An 11,685-nucleotide genomic window follows, 5' to 3' on the forward strand; every position below is an offset into this window, starting at 1 on the left:
AAGAAAACACCAGGTGCTTGATTTCAGCTTATCCGATGGTTTAATAAATGAACATCCTTCCTCTGCGGATCCTGTTCTCTCTCCAGATGGACTGTAGGTAGGAGTCAGTTGTAATCTATTTGGGTTTCCCTGGTGACATGTGGTGTTCATTAGCCAGTTGCAGAAATAGCGCACTTCCATGCCCAGGTTTTTCACAGATTTGAAAAGCTGCAGGTCCTTGTTGAGAGCCCAGGATACTAGGAGAGGTAAATCACAGCAGCAAGAAAAGATGTCCATTCTGCTCAGTCATTCACAGGCTTCAAACAAACCAGGACTTTCCTACAATGGCAAAATTCACCATTTTTCTGACTTCTGCCAGACCACCGTAAAAAAAGCCTCCCTTTGACTGAGGGCCCACAGACTGCTGCTTTTTCCCTCCCCAGTCCCGCCTTTGTACCCCATCTCCCCGTTTTTTGCTGAACCGCAAGGCTACAGGAGTTGCTGGAGGTTTGCATCAGGTTTGGTGTTCTCTGCGCAAGCAGTTGGGAATCTTGTTGCAAGAGTTCCCTCTGGTGGTCAGTGCGGGGGGGGGGAGATGAGTAGCACTTCCCTGCCGTAAGACGCTCCTTTTGCTACTTTCATGCAGGAATGATTTCTTATTCGGTCACTCTCTGGCCTTCATTATCTGTAACAGCCTTTTCTTACTTAGGGCTTCTCCAGATAATGACTTTTTTCCTCCCATTTTAACTTCTGCGCTACTCAGTAGTTTACTACTCTTGACCCATCCTTTCTGCACAAAGGCTACAATAAAGGTGGAGCTGTTCTGCCCAAACCTGCTTCCTATTCTGGTCTTTCATAGGCAGAGGGATTGCAACTTGAGATGAATGTGAAAGAAAAACAAACCTCTTGGCCACAGTCTCAGAAGAATAAAACTAAATCAGCTTGTAATTCTGAAGAATTCACCATTAATAACAAGATTCTGAAAGAAGTTGTGAAATATAGAGAGACCATTTGATTTACCTGGCAGTAAAAGCCCCACTGGCACACAGGCCTGATTTTCCTCTCCTGATTTTATTGTCCCTAACAGCCTAGAGATGATTTTTTTTCCTAAGGAACTCTAAAACTTTAGCAACCGATCTAAAGCCACTGTAGGTTGGTAGAAAACTTCTTGCTGAGTTCACTGAGAGAGTCCTGAAATTGTGCCAGGCGGACAGCACTGTAGTATAGCAACATTCTGTCCTAGGTGACTGTCAAGGATGTGAAAACAAAAAAGGAAACATCTGGGTTCACCGAAGGCGTTGTTTGCTAATGAGAGCAGTGAAAGGCAACCCAGTGTCATACCATCCCGCCCTAACCATTACTTTGAAGGGTTAGGCTTTGTAAATCTGGTCTAGATCATGTACATCAGTACTGTATCCTACTTATAAAATTAAAACTAAAGGAGGAAAAGGATCATCTTTTGGTTTATTTTCCCCGTGACCTCAAGAAATAGTTTCTGCCGCAGAAATGTTATTTCCTTTTGCAATTATTTCAGAATCTGCTGCTTGCAGTAGGTGTCCGTGTCCTGTTTACTACCGATGTTCATGTTCTGTGTGTGTGGCCTCTGCCAGAACGATTCACACCTGGCTGGGAAGTATCACCTGGGTTGGAGGTTCCTGCCAGATGCTGGCTATGTGATGTCACCACCAAATATAGCACTTTTGGTGAACACAGGTGACGTTAGCTATTGTGTAAAGACTTCTGTACAGAGACTGCTAAAAATAAAGAAGCTTGGAGTGCGTGATGGGTAGCAAGAAGATCTAGTAGTCCCACTGGATTATGTGCAAGGGGAGGAGTCTTTATGTTGCCAGCTGCAAAATTGTTTCATGATAAAGTCAAAATTTACTACTGAACTTTGCTGGGAAGTGCCATCAATTCAGAGGGAAAGTGACATATTGCAGGGCATGGGCTGGAGGGTTTTTGGTTTGAAAATGTGTAGAACTGCAGAACGGAGCAGTCTGAACAGGGTGGAAGGGTCCTGCAGCCGGAGAAATATTTGGAATTCTTAATGAAATTAGCTGGGTGTGACAGAAAGGGGGATGATCCTTCGTGGTGACAATGAGATGCAGCCGCAGAGCCTGTGGTGTTACATCATGGGTGGGGAATAGTGATGCCAAGGCAGGAGCAAGCCCTCAGCCAGAAGAGGGTTCTGGTGTGTTGTGTGCGAAGGGGATGGAGCTGATTAACGTAATTAGGGGATGAAGAACTTGTGTCGCAGAGACAGGTAAAGCCAAGGTGGGTTATTTAGGCCCAGAGGAGATGGGGCTTCTCTCTCAGAATAGCTGAAACACCTTTGTCACCAATTATGGGATAATAAACTCTCCAATACTTAGTATCAGAAAACAGGCAACGCTTTATTTGGCGCCGAGTGCATGGGGGATCTCTCCCCCTATCGTGCACACCGAGGTTTCAAGTTAGCCTATACTTATAAACCTAACCTATACATATTCATGCTATTTCCCAGAAATCCATACATGTACAAACAACTCATTATAATATCTGGATTACTTTGAGGCATGTGCAATTTCTTGATTTGGGGGTCTCTGGTGGTCATAGGCAGTAAAGCCCCTTCCCCGAGTTGTCCCAATATGGTCTTGAATTTTTTTGGGATGCGGAGTAGGTCATTGTGACCTTCTTTAACAATGGTTCTTCTTTTTACTGCCAGAGTAATCTTGATGTCCCAGGATGTGGTTAATGTGTACGCATACTCCCAGTTCCTTTTTATCAGTCAGCCTTGAATCTTCTGTACAAAGTCCATATGTTGCAACAAACTAACCCCATGTGTCATTACAATTCCCCCCTTTGGAAATATATAACTTGATTATCGATTTCCACACAGTATTCATTATAGCATTTTTCACACAGCTAAGCATTACACAAAACACAATCACTACCACAATTATGACAACAAGGCTCTGAACCAAACTGGCCAACCATCCTGTCAAAGACCATCCACCTACCCCCTGTAGAATTTTATTCACCCAAGTGTCTTCAGCCACCTCCCTTAGCTTTTGGCTGCTCTTGGCTATGGCCCTAATTCGATCTATTTGTTTACTGAGGTCCTGTGTCACATTGAGTATGTGGATGCAACAATGCTCTTCCTTTAGCTTTAAGTATCCGCACACCCTTCTTTCTTTGGCCAAAAGCAAATCTAATGCTAATCTATTTTGTAATAATATTTGACTGTTGGCTTGAATCTGTTAATTTACTTCTGAAAACCCTGTACTGGTGGAATTAGCTATGTTTGCATTTGCCAAGTTAAGTTCATCAACAGTACTCTGTTTTCAAAAGCCATAATTCCTGGAGCAAAGAATGACTGGAATTCCCACCCTACTCGCACAGCAGCGAAAGGCAGCTGCCATTCATCCACTTCCCTCTTTATCTTTCCCCAAAAGCTTGGGGTTAGGGGATTTTTCCTCCATAAAGGACATAACATGAGGGCCCCTAGAGTGATTTCACAATTAGGAAGATCAACGGGCAATCTATTGGTCCAGGTTCCGTCACTTAAAACGCATACTGTATATCCTGGTGATGGGGTAGCAAACTGCTAATAGTCCATCCTTCTCATCAATATTCCTACTCCAAACGAGGTGAGGTTTCTGCATGCACACCCAACAGACAACACCTCCCACACCCCAGAAATGTTTCAAATTATTCTGAAATTTGAACAGTTAAACCTTCAGGTGCAGTTGCAGTTGTCAAACAATTTGGCCAAATCTGGCTGTAATATCATATTCTGGTAATTGTCTAATCCTCTGTCTTCATTAGGAACTCCCACCCACTGAAAGCACCAGGACACAGGAGTTATATAATGTCACTTATCTGTTTGAGGATCCGGCCAGGACTTGCGTGGTTGTCCAGTCTTTTTCTCCTTAACAATCCTCAAACTCAGTTGTATCAATTCCGTGTGATTCAAATTAGCTAACACTCCCCATTCTACTGAATTCTTACTAGTTTTAGGCAGGGGCAGACAGGTGGTAACACCAATCAGGTTCTGAGTCTTTCCAGAGCCTTGTAGCAGTTTTAAAATCAAATTATCTTCCAGGGCCAGCCCCATCCTCCAATTCAAGCCACTTATTATTATTATTAATTGTAGGATTGAACAGCTCATGCTTGCATAGAACGTATTTACAAAATATGCAAAACCCTATTGTTGTTCCAAAAGTGGGATCATTTACCTGATGTGCAGTACGCCAATATACACACAGAGCAGAGGTATTTTATTTATTTCATGTCTGCACAGAGATGGGTGCTAGGTGGTAATTCCACAAAGCTAGCCCACTACACACAGAATCTACCACATATTTATCTTGTTGCAGGATTAGAAATACACACCTAAATTTATGCTAATGGGTTATTAATTACCACATCAAATACTATTGATCAAGCATATTTAAATTAGCCCGCACGGTCCTTGGGGGGAGAGGGGGGTAGTTTGCATAGTCCTTTAATTTGGTAGGTGGTCATGAACTCCCCCAGCCACCTTTCCCTTCCCCTAGTTACTGCCAATTTTTGTTGACTTCAGGCCTCTCTGGCAATCACCCAGCTCTGGGTGCCTTCTGGGGCAGGATGTTTCCTCTTTATCAGTTTTTCAGCTCTCCTTCAAGGATACTCTTTAGCAAAGCATGCTTTTTATCAGTCTTTCAGCTCTTCTTCGAAGGTATAGTTGTTAGCAAAGCAATTAGTGCATTTCACCCTGAATTAAACAGGGTCTAAGCACTAACCCAAACACATTTCTGTCCCTGTAAAGTGGAAAATTCTACTTTATAGATATCATTTCCCCCTCCTTTAAGACTATGAAATCTCTTCTCATGGGTCTCATACATCTCACTATTTCTTTTCATTATAACTGCAATTATCCTTCACAGACAGCTAATACTGAATATACTATTATAATATTTACAATTTTAACAGAGTTAAATTGATAACGCTTTCCAAGGAGGTTCTATAATTATCCCTGTGGAGAAAAAAATTAAGTCTATACATAAACAGCAAAATGATAGGTAACTACATTATTAATCCTAAATACAAAACCAAGTGGCTTTGTGGGCACTTAACCTCTACTTAGGCAAGTCCTGTTTCTCAGGTACAGTTCACTGAGGCTTAACCCCCAGTGCCACTTGTTGTCTGTCATGTACATATAACTGAAAGGGTTTTCTCAAGTTCAGGAGCCCTAGTGCAGGGGCTTCCATCAGTTTTCTCTTAATTTCATCAAAACTTTTATGACATTCTGGTGTCCATTCTAAAAACCCTTCAGTTCCTTTTATAGCAGCATACAATGGCTTGGCAATTAGTCCGAAATTAGGAATCCATAGCCAACACCACCCAGCCATTCCTAAAAATCCCCTTGATTGTTTCGTTGAAGTAGGTACAGCAATTCTGCAAATGGCCTCCTTTCTTTCAGCACTCAATTATCCTTGTCCTTTCATAACTTCAGATCCCATATATTGGACCCTTTCTTTTCCTGTCTGGGCTTTCTTCTTGGAGACTCGGTAGCCTGCTAAAGCTAGAAAATTAAGCAAGCTGATTGTGGTTTCTAAACACTCTTCATAGGTATCAGAATCAATCAACAAGTCATCTACATACTGTAACAGTGTGATGGTATTATACTCACTGTGCCATTGTTCTAGTTCCTTTGCCAATGCATTACCAAACAAGGTGGGGCTATTTTTGAATCCTTGGGGAAGGACAGTCCAACAGAGCTGCATCTTTCATCCTGTAGTCCGGTTTTCCCATTCAAAAGCAAAAATGGTCTGACTGTTCGTCCACAGGTATACAAAAGAAAGCATCCTTCAAGTCCAGTACTGTAAAATAAGTATTGCTATCAGGAATTGAGGCAAGGAGAGTGTAAGGATTTGGAACCACAGGGTGCGCATCTATAGTTCTCGCATTAACTTCTTGTAAATCTTGTACCAGTCTATATTCCTGTGAGTGAGGTTTCTTTACAGGCAAAATTGGAGTGTTAAATTATGATTGACATTCCCTTAACTGTCCATGTTCTAAAAAAGAATTTATTGTAGGTCCCAGTCCCTTCCAAACTTCCCATTTAATAGGATATTGTTTCTTTCTTACCAGTTGGGCTCCTGGTTTCAGTTGAATCTTTACCAGAGTCACATTCTTTGCTCATCCTGGAGTTCCCGAGGACCACACTATACGTATTACTGCATCTAATACTTCATCAGGAATATCTCCCTCTTCTGTAGGATTCTTCTCAGTCAACAGGCATATCTGAGCTCTCCATGCATTCTCTGGGGGAATATGTAACTGAACAGAACCTTCAGAGAAGTTTAATTGCACATTTAATTTACAGAGTAAATCCCGTCCAAGTAATGGTAAAGGGCATTCTGGCATATAGAGGAATTTGTGTGTTAGTTTAGTATCCCCAAGCGCGAGTTCCATAGGCTGTAAAAATGGTCTCAAAGGTTTTTTTCCCTGTAGCACCAACAATGCTTATCTTAGTCTTACTTAATGGTCCCTTACAACTAGTTAATACAGAATGGCTGGCCCCACTATCAATCAGAAAATCTATTGTTTCAGTCCCCAGCTTAACTGGAACCAGAGGATCTGCTGGGGAAACTTTAATGGATTCACATTTCTTTACTATACTTTTTATAATTCTGGTCATTCTAACACTTAAAATCTGTCCCTTCAAATCATTTATCATGGCCTCAATCCCCCAGTGCATAGATTGATGTTTCTCCTTTGCAATTTCCCTCATTATAGGTTGGGTTACTATAAGTTGGTTTTCAGGTATAATCTACCATCCTTCTGAATTTTTACTAGCATTTAGCACTTTAGCCAATTGGTCATCTTGTTCCTGATATTGTGGCCTATCCCTGGGAAGGTTAATGTGTTTATTATGGACAATCAAAAAGATGCCCCCCCTAGCTGCTTCCTTAGCTGCCTGATCCGCCAGCCTGTTTCCCACATTGATTTTGGTTATTTCCAGATTGATGAGCCTTACAGTGCATCACTGTGACCTCTGCCGGTAATTGGACACTCTCCAAGAGCTTTACAATAGTTTCTCCATATTTAATGGGGGACCCTTGAGCTGACAATAGACCTCCCTCTTTCCAAATACCTCCATGACTGTGCACCACTCCGAAGGCATATGTAAAGTCTACCCAAATATTTACTCGCTTTCCTTGAGAGAGTGTTAATGCCCTTTCAAGTGCCACTAATTCTGCCTTCTGTGCTGAGGTGTTAGGTGGAAGAGTCTTTGCTTCAATCACCTTCTCCTGTAAAGCCACCACATAACCTGCCAACCGTCTTCCTTCTTCCATGTAACTGCTTCCATCTGTATATAATTCCCAATCAGGGTGTTCAAGTGGGGTATACTTCACGTCCTCTTGGCTAGAGTAGACCTGTTCGATTGTTTGCAAATAGTCATGTTCTATTTCCCCACTATCTTCCAAAGAGGTGGATAGAAATAATGCAAGATTAATCATAGATGTTACCTTTAAGTTCACATCATCATCTCCAATAAGATGGCTTGATATTTCATCATTCTGCTTGGTGATAACCAGCAATTTTCTTTTTGCTCCAGTACTGCTGTCACCATATGGGGCACGTACACGGTCATCCATTGCCCCATAGTGAGCTTCTGGGCCTCTTGAATCAGCAATACCATCACCACTACAGCCCGGAGGCAGGACGGCAAGCCTTTACTCACGTTGTCCAGCTGTTTGGAAAAGTGTCCCACTGGTCTCTTCCAGGATCCCAAATGCTGGGCGAGGAGTCCCAGAGCCAGGTGAAACCTTTCATGAACGAACAATTCAAAAGGTTTAGTTAGATTTGGTAATCCTAGAGCTGAGGCCATCATTAAGGTTCTTTGAAGTGACTCAAAGGCTTGACGACACTGTGGAATCCAGACCAAGCTGTCTCCTGATTCTTTCAATGCCTTGTAAAGAGGTTGTACTATTATTCCATAGTCCATTATCCATAACCTGCACCACTCCGCCATTCCCAGAAAAGCCTGCAGTTCCCTTTTTGAAGTCGGTTCTGGTATTTGACATATAGCTTCTTTCCTCTCTGTCCCCAGGCTCCACAACCCTTGGGAAATAGTGAACCCTAAACATAATACTTGTTGTTTAACTAGTTGAGCCTTCTTTTTAGACACTCAATACCCTGCTTGTCCCAAGAAATTTAAAAGGCATATAGTGATTTCTGTACACTTATCAGGTGACTAGGCCGCAATTAACACATCATCCACATATTGCAGTAGAGTCTTCATTATGTTGCTTCCATTCTTCTAACTCTTTAGCTAATTGATTTCCAAACAGAGTGGGGCTATTTTTGAACCCCTGGGGAAGAACTGTCCAAGTCAATTGAATTTTTCGCCCTGTCGTGGGGCTTTCCCATTTGAAGGCAAACAGTTCCTGACTCCCTTTGTCCAGGGGTATGCAAAAGAAAGCATCCTTTAAGTCCAGAACTGTAAACCATGTGTCTTTAGTTGTTGTAAGTAGTGTATATGGGTTAGCCACTACTGGGTGGATATCTTCTACAGTTTGATTGACAGCTCTCAGGTCTTGTACCAAACGGTACTCATTTGAATGATGTTTCTTTACCGGCAGGATCAGAGTGTTAAACACTGACTGGCATTCAACCAATAGCCCAAATGTTTTAAAATCATTTATTAACATCTCTAATCCTACTCTAGCCTCTAACTACAAAGGGTATTGTTTCTGCCTTACCGGTTTAGCTCCTGGCTTTAATCGAATCTTTACTGGTTCCGCGGCTCGTGACCTTCCCAGAGCTCCAATGGCCCATACCAACGGGATTACTGTGTTCTCCATTTCCTGTGGGATTTCCAGTTCCGTTTGAACTGGGTCCTGTAACATATAAACTTGAGCATCTAAAGGTTTAGATTCAGGTACTTTTACACAGATCCTTCCTCTTTCAAAAGTTATTTGTGCTCCAACTTTGGTGAGGAGGTCTCTTCCCAGCAAGGGAACAGGGCACTCTGGCATATATAAAAACTGATGGGTTACTTCCTGTTTCCCAATATTAAAATCTAGCAGTTGAAAGAATGGTCTCCTTTCCTTTTTCCCTGTAGCACCAAGAATGACCACATTCTCTTGGCTTAGTTTCCCTTTACAAGTATTAATTACTAAGCTGCTCCAGTATCTACCAGAAAATCTGTTTCCTCATTCCCCAATGTTATTGTGACCAGGGGTTCTGTTGGGGCTTCTTTTGGGACTTCCCTGGTCCCCATCATTGATCAGTATATCTATCTAGGGTAAGAAGCCTGGCAGCTATTTGAGCCTGTTCTGCCCTTAGTCCAGACTCTCCACCTCTCCCTTGGGGGCATTCTCTTTTCCAGTGCCTCTCCTGTCTGCAAATTGCGCGCTGATTTGGACCCAGCCGAGCAGATACTCCTCTTCCCATTCCCCCTCTGCCTCTTCCCCTTTCTTGTCTTCCTCTGGGAACTCCTCTCCCAGGATTCATCAATGCAGCAACTATTTTCCTTTCCTGATTCTCTTTAACCACTTCTCGGTTATTATACACTTTCCAGGCCCATTCCAACAACTTGCTCAAATTCCTCAAATCCTCTCCCTCTAGCTTTTGTAAATTTCTTCGAATATCCGGAGCTGCCTGTCTCGTAAAGATAAATGCTAACTGCAAGGCATCTCCCTCCTTTTCAGGATCCAGATCGGTATATCTTCTGGTGATAGAAACCAATCTTTCATAATATTCTGATGGGGATTCATTTCAACCCTGGACCACCTGATATATCTTAAACATATTTTTGGCCTTAGATATGGCATGCCAAGCTCCAAACATGATTAACCTCTGGTATCTGGTCAACAGATCCCGATGAACTGGGTTATTAGGATCCCGATGAGGATCAGCTGGCAGAAAATGATCATTAACAGTGCCTTGTTCTCCTGCTTGTGCACATATTCTTTCTGCCTCCTCCCTTGCCTTTGCAAGTACCAGAGCTCGCTCATCCACCGTTAGCAGATTATCTAAGACCACCTTCAAATCATTGCAATCCGGATCCTGAGTCCTGATTATCATCTCTATCACCTTGGCCACCTTATCAGGATCTTCCCTATATGTACCCACCAACTTTTTCCACAAGCATAAATCAGTCACTGAGAAAGGTACTTTAACGGTCACTGGTCCCTCTGCCCCTACTGCCTGTCGCAGCGGAGCTTGCACAACTTGACCTCCCAGCCCTCCCCTTGTTCTCCCTGCAATAGCACTGAATTCCTCCCTTCTAGCAATTCCTCTCTTCATCAGGAACATCCTCCTCCCCCCTTTGATTCCTTCCATCCTTTCCCTGGGGTGCAACCAACATTTCCACCTCCTCCTTGTCCGGTCCTCTGTATTTGATGCACGGTTTACTGATACTACACGCTGAACAACAATGCTTAGAGAGTTTCTGATTATCTTTTTCCAAGGCCAGAACCAAAGGATCTCTTGGTATTAATTTACATTCCCTGCTCCATTCAGGATGATCTCGTAAAGCAAAGAATAAATCAACATAGGGAACTTCATCGCATTTCCCCTCCCTTTGGCAAAATAACATTAATTGAAGCATAGTATTATAAGTTAGACTGCCATCTCTAGGCCATTTTTCTCCGCTAATTTATACATCGGCCACCAGTGTTGACAATATTTGGCAAGCTTTTTCCATGTCAGGGGGTCTCTCCCCAATTTACTCCAATGTCTCAGAGCACAACCCAAAGGAATATTCTTTCCAATCCCGCCCTCTCGGGATTGCACCGATCCCATAATTAACCTCTGGGAGAATACGTGCAATGTATACCCTGATCAATTTTCCCTTTAACCACATTAGTATACTCCAAGTGTCCCTTTACTGGAATTCCACAACCCAATTCTGTAAGGATTTTTCCACCTTTAAAGAAAAGCAATGCCTTACCGCTCCCAGGGGCCGTGCGCTGGACCTCCACGGATCAGAGGATCAGCGATTTCCCCAAAAAGTACTCAGTGTGTACCGTCCAATGGTCCGAGAAGTCTCAGAAGCAGAGTCCCACCTGGGTCGCCAGAACCTGTCACCAGTTATGGGGTAATAAACTCTCCAATACTCAGTTTTAGTATCAGAAAACAGGCAACGCTTTATTTGGCGCCGGGTGCGTGGGGGATCCCTCCTCCTATCGTGCACACAGAGGTTTCAAGTTAGCCTATACTTATAAACCTAACCTATACATATTCATGCTATTTCCCAGAAATCTCATGCATATACAAACAACTTATTATAATATCTGGATTACTTTGAGGCACGCGCAGTTTCTTGACTCGGGGGTCTCTGGTGGTCGTAGGCAGTAAAGCCCCTTTCCAGAATTGTCCTAATACGGTCTTGAATTTGTTTGGGATGCGGAGTAGGTCATTGTGACCTTCTTTAACAATGGTTCTTCTTTTTACTGCCAGAGTAATCTATGTGTACGCATACTCCCAGTTCCTTTTTATCAGTCAGCCTTGAATCTTCTGTACAAGTCCTATGTTGCAACAAATTATCCTCATGTGTCGTTCCACCTTGGGTGGAAAAACATTACTTGACAAAGAGACTAACGGAGCCCGAGAACAACAGGATATAGACTCACTGCAGGGAACTTTAAGCTGAAAATCAGCTTTATTTTATCAGAGACGTAAAGTCCCACAGGGATCTTCCTATAGGACGGAGGGGGGAAACGGAACACT

At 42.8% G+C, this 11,685-nt stretch overlaps 1 long non-coding RNA gene across 1 annotated transcript; it reads right to left on the reverse strand.

Annotated features, from left to right (window-relative positions):
- Positions 1-2,346: 2,346 nt before the first annotated feature.
- LOC142604517 (uncharacterized) lies at positions 2,347-11,631 on the reverse strand. Its single transcript, XR_012838383.1, has 2 exons — positions 7,476-11,631; positions 2,347-7,382 (listed from the first exon to the last, which is right to left on the reverse strand). It is a non-coding gene; the product is annotated as an uncharacterized LOC142604517 (long non-coding RNA).
- Between the last annotated feature and the right edge of the window lie 54 nt (positions 11,632-11,685).

The sequence above is a fragment of the Balearica regulorum genome, chromosome 19 (assembly GCF_011004875.1).
Source record: "Balearica regulorum gibbericeps isolate bBalReg1 chromosome 19, bBalReg1.pri, whole genome shotgun sequence".
NCBI classification, from domain to species: domain Eukaryota; kingdom Metazoa; phylum Chordata; class Aves; order Gruiformes; family Gruidae; genus Balearica; species Balearica regulorum.